Source organism: Lygodium microphyllum, chromosome 21, assembly GCF_053477565.2.
Source record: "Lygodium microphyllum isolate KBCC chromosome 21, Lygodium_microphyllum_v1.1.10, whole genome shotgun sequence".
Lineage (NCBI taxonomy): Eukaryota > Viridiplantae > Streptophyta > Polypodiopsida > Schizaeales > Lygodiaceae > Lygodium > Lygodium microphyllum.
Genome location: NC_141155.1, coordinates 122,019,122 through 122,030,825, shown reverse-complemented (window position 1 = coordinate 122,030,825; position 11,704 = coordinate 122,019,122). Strand labels below are relative to the sequence as shown.

Below are 11,704 nucleotides of genomic sequence, written 5' to 3'. Positions count from 1 at the left end.
TTGTGGCTCTCGCCATCACCTCATCACAGAGCTACAGTCCATCCATTTGCCGAATCCATGCTTGTCGCATGTCCATGAATTCTGATTGGGGTGACGTTGTGCGTCGTGTTTGCAAGGACATCGGGAGAGGAGCTCTCACAGGCTGCACTGTTGGGCCACTTGCATTCTATTCCAGAGAAATGGAAGCGCCGCCATGCTCAGATTGCCAGGTCGAGTTGCCTATTGGGATTGTAGACCATGCTGATTGTATGAAATTTCATCTACCAATGCCTCTACATGAATTTTTTTATTTCATGCTGCAAATTCTGATTGTGTGTGTCTTCTTCTTCTTCATTGTCCTTTGCATGTTCATGACATCTAATCTTTAAGCTCTATGTCTTGCTTCAATCTTACATGCAATAATCTCGCTCTATCACTAATCTCATTAGACTATGTCATTAAACATTAGGTTGTTCCTTTGTTTCCTCTAGCCTACTCTTCTGTCCAATCAATTAGATAGAGACAGTTATGTCAACAAGGGTGATGGAAAGTCGAGCAAGGCATTTTGATAATAGATCAAATAAATTGATAACTTGACCCCAATAGGTTAGGCAATAACATGATATTGTATTAATTAATAGAATATGTATCTTCATTTATGGTCTAAGTTCACAAAATAGCCTTATAGGTGGGTTTGAAAATCATGTTGAATTTTTTAATTGATTTTCATACAATTCTATTAGTTTTATATGACTACATGCCTGTTTAAGGGTCTTTCAAAGATTCTTTGTGTGTACATGAAAAATGTTATTTTGTGGAAGCCAATTGTGCGGGAATTGAACTAAGCTTGTGGCAACCTAATCAAGAGGGAAGATTGCTAAGTCTCATGTGTGCATATGTTAAGTACTTCTTCAAGACCTAATCATCATGTAGCAAATGTTGAGCTTAAGTTAATTTGTAAACTTATCGTTTCATAAACTACAGTACCTCTGGATTCAATTGAAACATAGGCTGTGAATTTTGGCATTTTAGCTAAAGAGTTTTACTATAAGATACAGGTCACATACCGAAGTTCAAAGCGACACAAATGTTCATAAAAAATTTACCCCCTCGTCGTTAAAAGCATCGCTATTTGCATCTCTACAAATTCATTGCAGATTGTGTCGCTATTTATGTTGCTAATAGTGTTGCTATTTGCTAATAATAGTGGCGCTATTAGCAATGCAAATAGTGACGCCAATAGCGACACACATAGAGATACGTGCAGTAAATTAGGGATGCAAATAACAACAATTATAGAGGAAAAAAATTTGGTGGCTTGCCACCCATAATACTATGTATTGTATAATATTCTGTAAAGTAAGTACATATTGGATACACAATTGTCATCAAGACAGGTGCAAAAACTACTCCAAATCACAAGATTAATAACTCATAAACTAAGTACAATATTACTGATGACAACTCATGAAATTACATGGATCCATGGAGAGGAGAGCCAAAACAAATATAAAAATCTATATGTAAATATCACAAATTGCGATTTTATACAAAAGATGATTAGTATATGTAGAGAGAGCTTACACTCAACCTGCGTTTCAAGCAGCACCTATGGCTATCTCTCACCTAGCCGACACGCCTTTGATCCTACCGAGGTGTAGTGAGCTTACCTTGATGCCTAAATGAGTTGCCTGCCTCCTTTCTCAAGCATACCGATAGCTCCACGATTCTTGATGCAAGCTCAAGCATCCTCAAGTCTTCACCTCCAAGCTCCATCTTCCATAGCTACACGAAAGACAAGAGAAGAGAAGGGAAGAAAAAGAGAGGAGATGGTGGAGAGCTCCACCTCTTTGATCCCTTACCCTCACACACACACTCCCTCACACTCTCACACTCCCTCTCTCAAGCACACACAAGCAAGCACAGAGAAGAGAAGAAGAGTCTCTTATTGCCACATACCCAAGAATGCGCTCTCATTCACTTTTTGAACTTCATATATATGCCCTAAAATCCTATGGGCACCCATCCTCTTTTTTACATAACTGGCCATTGTGGCAAGGTTCTCTTTTCCATTCTCTTCTACTTGGCCTATTTCTTTAGCCTATGCATGTCTATCATTTTACAATTTGCACAGGAGGGAGCTTAGTGCTCTTTTACAAAAGTTTTGGGTTGCCTTTCACTAAAAAATGTGATTTGTCTTTTGAGTTTAGAGACCGCCCTTGTCCCTTTGCTTGTTCTCCATCCTGCTTTTTCCATTTCATCTGCATTTCACTTCTTTTGCTTCCATCTCGAACTGGGGTTAACATTACCCCCTCCTAAATGAGTGTCAATCCCATGGCACTTGCTGGGCTTTGTTGTTGAGGGTGTGGTGCTTCGAAGGGTGGACACGGAGCCGATTGATTGAGACAATTAGATGTGTCTAACTTGAGAAGCCCTAGGTGCAGTGACTATGGTCTATGTGCAGCTCATTGTGTCTTCCTGTGATTCTCTCTTTCCGTTTTCCTTCTCTTTGTTTTTCTTTTTATTTTGTACTTTCTTGCCTTTTTTTTTGAGTTACATAGTCATGACAGAAGCTAATCTTCGTCATCGGAGTGAGGCAGAGAAGGAGGCTTAATAGATTTGTTAAGAAATTAGTGGCTTTGGAGATAACCCTCGAGGTCTAGGTGGACTTGAAAGGTGGTGGTGGAGAGGAATGGATGATTGCAGCAGCGGGTGAAGCGGCTATCATTCATATCCTCTAGAAGAGCTAAGAAAAATGAAGGTAATAATGCAACTCACATCATTAGTCAAGCCATTGCACAACTATCCATAGCATTAGGATCAAAATCGAGGGGCTGGAAGACCATGCTCTTGTGGAGTGGGGTCTTGCCTGAGGAGTATCCTAAGCAATCTAAGGTAATTACATGTGGTAATAAAGGCGGGGTTAGGGCACGAAAAGAATTTGTTGATGAAGTGGACCATGGTACCATACAAATTTTTTGATGAGAAAATAAGGCATCTTCATATGTACTACAATGCAGATGATAGATTATTGGGAAGTCATACCAACCATGGATATTGGGGTCAAAATCCTCTCCTACCCTTTGAGGGTATGGCATGAATGTTGGGTTGTTCCACTCGACGGATTGAGTGTTACAAAAGGCTCCAAGTGTCCATGTTGATGTCGTAGATCCGTCTTCTCCATGTAGGTTGGCATTCATAACCAGGCACAGAATTCAGCACTTCAGAAACTTTATTTTGCCAAAATTCAACATCTTCAGTGCCCCATAGAGTGGGGTTCTGTGGTGCGCAGATCGGACGCAGGTAGCTCACGTAGTGAATTCCCAAAGGTCCCCAAGAACAAAACACTCTACTTTTTAGCACAAAAACCAATGTAAAAACAAGCACGACATGAGACAAGAGACAAATTGGGTTGAATCTCCCCCATGCCTTGTGTGAGCGCTTCACAAAGCATGTATTTAATATATATTTCCAATCTTTTTGCTCAAAAATAGCCCAATTACAAAAATATGACAAGCTTTTAGCTTTTGAGTTTGCTTTCTACCAAAAATAGGAAAATAAAGCTAATGGACGGTGCCCAAAGAGTCTGGCACGCCCAATCTCAATGTCCAAATAAAAATAACATATCCAGGCGCATAAGCGCATACAAAATAATAATAAATAATCGATGTCTCTATAGACATAATCAAAATATAGGCAAATATAGGCGTGGCGCCTATCAAAATATAGTCGAAAGATCAGAAACCCGCTAGACTCCAATGCTTTCCTCCGCCACTGCTGCTATCTCTACACATCAACTGAAGCATTCACAATCGTTAGTAAAATAACTCAATTAAACCGACAAAAGTGAATACCTAGCAGTCTTCAGCTACATAAATAAATCAACTGGTTAGAAATAAATCCTAACCTTAATTTATTACGAGTGCGCACTCTAAACTCATAAACGTTTATTAATTTAATATGCATTTTGCGGAATCACCCGCTATGGAATCACCCATGTACACACTAAATTAATGAAACGCCCGAAAAGGACAGGCGTCCCCATCAACTTCTCGCACAAAGAATCCTCTTTGCGTATGAGCCCCGGTCAACTTAGATGACCGGGGCTCATACGCAAAGAGGATTCTTTGTGCGAGAAGTTGATGGGGACGCCTGTCCTTTTCGGGCGTTTCATTAATTTAGTGTGTACATGGGTGATTCCATAGCGGGTGATTCCGCAAAATGCATATTAAATTAATAAACGTTTATGAGTTTAGAGTGCGCACTCGTAATAAATTAAGGTTAGGATTTATTTCTAACCAGTTGATTTATTTATGTAGCTGAAGACTGCTAGGTATTCACTTTTGTCGGTTTAATTGAGTTATTTTACTAACGATTGTGAATGCTTCAGTTGATGTGTAGAGATAGCAGCAGTGGCGGAGGAAAGCATTGGAGTCTAGCGGGTTTCTGATCTTTCGACTATATTTTGATAGGCGCCACGCCTATATTTGCCTATATTTTGATTATGTCTATAGAGACATCGATTATTTATTATTATTTTGTATGCGCTTATGCGCCTGGATATGTTATTTTTATTTGGACATTGAGATTGGGCGTGCCAGACTCTTTGGGCACCGTCCATTAGCTTTATTTTCCTATTTTTGGTAGAAAGCAAACTCAAAAGCTAAAAGCTTGTCATATTTTTGTAATTGGGCTATTTTTGAGCAAAAAGATTGGAAATATATATTAAATACATGCTTTGTGAAGCGCTCACACAAGGCATGGGGGAGATTCAACCCAATTTGTCTCTTGTCTCATGTCGTGCTTGTTTTTACATTGGTTTTTGTGCTAAAAAGTAGAGTGTTTTGTTCTTGGGGACCTTTGGGAATTCACTACGTGAGCTACCTGCGTCCGATCTGCGCACCATTCTGTTCTCTCTCCTTCAGCCATTTCTCCAGGAGAGTACCTCCAATATTAATCACCTCCTCCACCACCTTGATGGAAAAAACTCTACACAGGCTGGTGGTGAATTGGAAATTAAGATCGAAGGAGTTCCTAGCCGTTTCTTGCCGTTCCCAGATCACAAGGTCGACATGGAAGCTTGTTGGGGATTTGTCCTTGCATGGTGGGATAACTACAAGTGGTGCTATTACTGGTCTAGCATTCCATTTTCTTCTTGTTTCCTCCACCATTTGTTTTCTCCTTTCTCTCAGTGCCGCCTTTCTTTCTACTGCAGAGGTATCTGTTTGTTGCTGCTCATCTGGTCGTGGGGAAGAAGGCGGTGGGTTAGCTCTTCCTATTGCAATCCCATTTCAAAGTTCATTTCAGCCTCCTCCTCTTGCCTTGGCTCATGTTGTGTCCCTTCTATGAATCCAAGTGCATCAACTTCTTGTGGGGTTAGGCCTGCCAGTAGGAGATAGTGGTGCTGGTCTTCAAGGCTAAGGCCAACTCCCATGGGTTGTGGTGGCATCTGTAGGCTTGCTCTCAAGGCCATGTGTGCTATCCCTAGCTTCTTCTTTACGGCTTCTATGGATTCTCCTTCCTCTAATTGTGTGACATTCAGTAAGGTGTTTAGGAAGGCGTGTTGCTGAGTTTTGAAGCCTACTTGGGCAGCCTCTGCTCTGCTTTTAGCGACAAGTACTTTGTCTTTCTCCGCTTGAACCAGATGGTGCGCTAAGGTTTTCACTCTCCTTTCATTGCCGGTTGGCACTCTTCTACTCTCTTTGTCATCTCCTCGAAGATCTCCCCCTGTCTCTATGTTAAGGCTATTATTGTCGATTCATGTTCTTTCTACTTTGAGTTATCCCCTCCTCGTTTTCCAAGTGCTCGATCTCTCTCTCCAACCTCTCCTACTCATCTATCTCTAGCATCACCCTTAGTGCCATGTCTTCGACCTCTTGGTGATGCTCTTCCTCTTCCTGCTCTCTTTCTGCTTCTCTTGTAGTGAGCTTATCCATGTCTAGTTGGACTCTCTTTAGCTGAGCTTCCAGGTCCTTATGTTGCATTATTAAGAGTTTATACTCATGTTGTAGTCTAACCAGCTCTTGGTTCTTATCTTTGAGCTGTTTTCTCCAGGTTTCCTCCTTTTCTTCCTTGGTATTGAGCTTTGCTTTTAGCTCGCTAATTTCCTTTTGGTACATGGCCACTTGTCGGATTTTTTATTGCTGGAAGGTTGCCGCTAACTCTTTCTGAACTTCCAACTCAGCCACTGCTATTCTCTTTTCATCCTTGGCTTTCTCTAGGTGAGAGAGTAGCTCTGCGACATACTTGTCGTAGTTAGTGGGTGGTGTCACAGTTGTGGGGATGGGTGTTGTGAAAGTTTCCACCTTTTGCCACTTAGGGTCTTGCCTTGACTCAGCGTCTTTGCTTGAGCCAATTCCTTGTTAACAAAGTACTGCACCCAGGCCATAAGATTATTGTGATCTACCATGGCTAGGGTGCCCTGAGTAGGTGTTGCTGTTATGGGGGTAGGTACCATGAGGGGTGGAATGGGGTTGATGGAGGCTTTGACCTAAAAAATATAGGCCTAACCAATGAGAGAGCTGGGATTCCAGATTTATGTAACATGAATCTTGTAGCCATATCTTGGCCCAAATCTTCCCTCAGCAATAAAATAAGGGAAAATGTGGGGAATACAATGTTGACACTTCCTGAAATTTTGTGACTCGAATTTTCATTTTTTATTTTTTTATGTTTGAATTTTCATTTCTCCCCTTTTTAGTTTCCCCCTCTTTCTTAGGCGGAACTCAAATTTATCATATCTCTTTCCCTGCTTCTTCTTTCCTGAAGAAATCTTATAGCCTCATTGTTGCTTGCCCTAACTGTAACCCTGTGAAATTTCATTTCCTCTACACAAACACAGAGTGAGTTTCACGTGTTTTATGAGAGAAGAGCTTGTTCTAACAAAGCCCTAAGATTTTCTTCACAAAACTTTACAGGTATATTGTTCTCATTCATGGATGTTCTATGGTAAAGTTTTATCTCGTTTGGACAAAATCTATGCAAGTTATTTGCATTCTCTGACATGTAATTTCTTTTGTTTTGGTACTCTAGGATTCTCTTACAGTCAAGAACAATGATCTTTTGAACACTCAACTTCTTTTTCAACATCTTACGGTTTGTTTGTAAACAAAGTTACAGGTATGTTGTCTTGTTTTTTTGTTGCTCCGTACTTAAATTTTATCTCGTTTGGACAAAATGTATGCAAGCTATATGCATACCGAGTTTTCCTTTGTTTTTTTACTCCCAGATTCTTTGAGGGTGGAGAATAATGATTTTTTAAAACCTCAGCTTCTTCAACATCTTTGGGCTTCTTTGCAAAGAGAGCCACAAGTATATTGCCACTTTTTTCTGTTGCTCCATGGTTAAGTTTCAACTCATTTGGACAAAGCCTATGTATGTTATATGTATGCTTTGACTTGATATTTCTTTTATTTTTGTACTATAGGAATTTGTCAGTGAAGGAACAATGGTCCTGTTATAAGTCAACTTCTTGTTCAACATCTCTGGGCTTCTTTGTGTGAAAAGAATTGCAGGTACAATGTTTTAAAAAAATTGTTCCATTTATATTTTATTTCATTTGGAGAGAACATTTACAAATTATACACATGCTAAAAGGTAACTTTTCTATTTGGTTATCATAGATGTCTTCACAGAGGAAAAACATCAGTAACATACTTGCAGTGGAGGTCTTCAATAGGAAATATAGTAGCAGTAATTGGATTTGTGATAAGTACTATAAGTTGGATTGGATTTTGATGCACCCAAGTATTTGAGGGAGTTTCAAGGTCAGGCGTAAGGATGTTGCAAACCCTAGCAAACATTGAAAAGGTAGAATTTTAGAGTTCAGAAAAGTGTTCAATGGAACAAGTACAGTAACAAAAGTGTTGATCCAACATGTTTATATGCACAAACAAATCTCTGTACACGACAAGAACTACATTGCAAATTATAAACAAAATAGTAAGTTTTTAAATTTTATCATTGTTTATTCTTTTGCATCAGAGTTATTTTTAAAAATCTTTGCAGTGTTCTAATTCAATCTTATTTTACTGACAACTCTATATCCATCAACTTTGCATGAATGACAGAATGTGGAATGTTTGAGCTGCAAGATATATATTTGGCATGAAGACACAGGCTCTTTGATCTATGATAATAACTCAGCAAGTCAACTTGCAACTCAAAATATATATTTTTATAATTCATTGTATGTAGTAGAAAGCCAAAGATTGCAGCATGTCCCATATCTAGTGGTGAATGGTTGATTGGTAGCTTGGATTTGTCATGAGCATGTAAGTGTAAGATAAAATTTGACATCAATAGTGCTATGAAACCCACCACTCCAAAGATGTGTATTTTAGTTGGTTTATTCCATTCTCATTGTTTGCACATTTGTTTGGTTCATGTGATGTTCTGAAGAAAACAAAGATTACTTATCAATGCAAGTGTCCATCCGAGGAATGGATGAGTCGGCTATTGGGTGAGCCTTGGCAAGTCAAAAGAACACATTTTGATGAGACGATTGAATGCAGGGTCAACCAATCTGATCTCACATTCAGGTTTTTTTTAAAAACTACTTTGAATGCCTTGATTTAATTGATATAAGTCTTGCTTAGATGAATTGTTGTGTTATTTGCATTTACTTACCATTATTTTTATTTTTATTACATGTATTTCATTGCTAGACAAACTCTATGCATTCACTTTCGATATAGAAGATGGCGACTTTTGCGAGGGGAGTGGATCAGCTAGGATCAAGATACCTAAGATGAGACACATACAGCTCTTATAGATGTGGTTATCTTGTGGAATGGTCATAATCCTTTTGTGGTCAGCGTAGAGAGCCATTGGCCCATTTCTTTTCTGAGACAAGAAATCCAATTAATGTCCAATGAGCCTCTCTGCAACTTCTATTTCAAGTTAGATAATAGAAAAGTCAGGATTCGTAGTGAGCAATCCATGACATGTAAACAATGTGCTTCTCCACATATCCTTGAGATAGTAGAATCCTTGTAACTTTTTTTAAATAAAAAACAAATATAAACTTTTTTAAACTTTCGAGTACTTTCAATTTAGATAATCTTAGTTTACTATGATCTAAGCATGCGATAATACATACTATAATTAGTCAAGATCGTGTTGGTTAAAATCATAATTAAATTGCAAGCTAGAGTTCTAGTATAATCTATGCAATATTGTCTTTGCATAATGATATATTTTAGCTCATCTCTTAAAATTAAATATTAAATTAGATCCAAGGGATTTTGAAGGTCTTTCAAATTTCTTTTCTTAAAAATTTTCTATATTGAATATACTCAGCGATCCAAGTATATTCGAGGATATAATAATGTAGAACGAAGCATTTGTCTATATGAGCAATTTTAACGGTTACTTTAAAGTAAAGCTATAACTCCAAACTCATTTTCACTTTCATTCTCTACTTCCCTACACGTGCTCTCCTCCCTTCTCTCTTTGTGTGCCATGGCTGCTACTCCCGCCTTCACCGCATGGATTAACTCCACATGCTACACACACATAGGAGACCAGATATACCCTAGGTTTTGCATGACCTTGAGTCTAGAGAGCTCACTTTCCGCCGTAGACCCTAGCTCTAGTATACTGGCATCGTTTTGTGATGCAGCAAACCCTCTCACCTGCTCTATTCCAGACTCTGCTCTTAGATGGGTCTCTATAGATTTCCTACATAGTTTACATGCTGGATCAAGCCATACAAAGGTAATAAATTGAGCCCTCATGCATGTGGGGTAGCATCTCTGTGTCAGAGCAGTGCTCATCTCATCCCAGGACCATGCCTCGATGGATCTCATCGAGTGCGATGCAGTGTTTGCCATATATGTTTTGTGCACTTAGGTGTAAGAGGACAGTGAGGAAGACATTGGCACACCCTCTTGGCTACAGCTAGAGTATTTTGAGAGGGAGCATGAAGAGATCACACTCGATCCGGGAGTAGAGGCAGCACAAAGCTTAGCCATTGCGCACCCACCTCCTTGCCTTGTTGAGATGCCGACAAAGCGATGAGCCACCCCTCGCTTCTCTCCATGCTATCATCATCGAGGGAGTGGAATATTTACTTATGCAGGATGTACTAGAAATTTTAGAGCTAAGGGAAGAAAGCTATATTGTATCATGGTGCGTGATGCACCTAATGATTTTATAGATTTTGATATAAAGATACACTAGCACATGTTGATGAGGTGGCTCGATATGATGGCATGAGTGTCGATGACATCTCTGTCATTGTGAGCATCCAAGAGTAGATTGAGAATGCGGCGCTATAGTATGAGATCTCAGATGAGGATTTTGAGTGGTTGCAAGAAAGCATTTTTGAATCTCGACCCGACTACACAGTACCTTTCCAAGAGAGAGACGAGGGTGGCCCAGTTGCAGGAGTAGACCTGGATGCTCCATTACAGCAACAGATAGATGATGCAGGCCGGAGGCTCACGTCTTGGGGCGTGAATCTGCACTGGGATTGGGCCCCCAGAGCTGCCTTGGCCGGAGGCTCACATCTAGGGGCCTGAATCTGCATCTCACTCGCATCTGGGAGCTAGATGCGAGCCTTCAGATAGGGCAGCTCTGGGGGCCTGATCCTGGCAAAATTTGATGTGCATACTCCCTAGGGCAGATTCAAGCCCCCAAACGCAAGCCTTTGGACAGGGCAACTCTAGCGGCCTGATCTCGTCAAAATTTGATGTGCTTACTCTCGAGAGTAGATTCAAGCCCCCAGACACGAGCCTCTGGATAGGGTAGCTCTGGGAGCCCAATCCTGGCAAAATTTGACATGCATACTTTGGATGCCCTAGAAGCCCTACTGGTATAATTTGATGCAAATCTGATGTATATATCTTTACCACACTCTATGCATAGTGAGTTTGACATTGAACTTGTGTGATGCAAGACATTGTCTATATAGATGAATTTTCATCTAGACAAGGTGGCCGATCTGGTAGCCAAGGAAGAGCATAGGACTCGGCATTGAAGGAGTATATCGGCCAGCTTGTGAGCGACATTTTTTATTCCATAAGACATGTTCTCCGGATTTTTCTTAGAACTTCTTGAAGTTGAGGGCACTAACGAAGGCTGGGCCCTTGAAGACCATCCCAACGAACTCTAGCTTGGAGAAAGTAGTGTTGCTTCGACGTTCGAAGCTCCTCTACTTATTCTCTAGTACTAGGTCTGGGCCACTTTTTTCCATGGTGGCCCGTGGAATGGTTATTGGTGTTGAAGACCCCATTGTCATTAGACATGAACTACTAGGGCAAAATGTGTTGCTGCTTATGATCAAGAATAGCTCTGACCATGGGGAGTCTAGATCAAAGAAGCCTAGGAGAGAGTAGATGTACTTAGTGCCAAATGATATCTCATCACCAATGTAATGTAATTTGTAATCTTCTCTTGAAGCAATGAAAACCGATATTTGTTGGATTTGTGTGCAATGTAGTTTGTCATACGCGTCATTTATTATTGTTTTTTTACTTGAATATTAAGTTTATTTATTGGATTTATATGCAACATGATTCATATCCTAAATTTAATAGGTAGTGCTTTATTGAGTTTGTGCGCAACATGTATTCGTTCGAATGCATGTAATGATAACTCAAAGACATAAATAAAATAAATAACAATCAAATAAACAAAAATAAGATACGCTAAAAAATTTGTATTCATATTCATAACATTTTACATGGGATCCATTACAACTAGGGTTTTACAAAATCTCTTT

General features: G+C 39.7%; 1 long non-coding RNA gene across 2 annotated transcripts; it reads left to right on the top strand.

Annotated features, from left to right (window-relative positions):
- Positions 1 to 7,204: 7,204 nt before the first annotated feature.
- Positions 7,205 to 8,940, top strand: LOC148018499 (uncharacterized). Of its 2 annotated transcripts, XR_015687760.1 has the most exons (5): positions 7,205 to 7,290; positions 7,406 to 7,493; positions 7,602 to 8,252; positions 8,380 to 8,519; positions 8,646 to 8,940. It is a non-coding gene; the product is annotated as an uncharacterized LOC148018499 (long non-coding RNA). The 2 variants fall into 2 exon arrangements; XR_015687759.1 differs by having other exon boundaries at positions 7,602 to 8,519.
- The last annotated feature ends 2,764 nt before the right edge of the window (positions 8,941 to 11,704 follow it).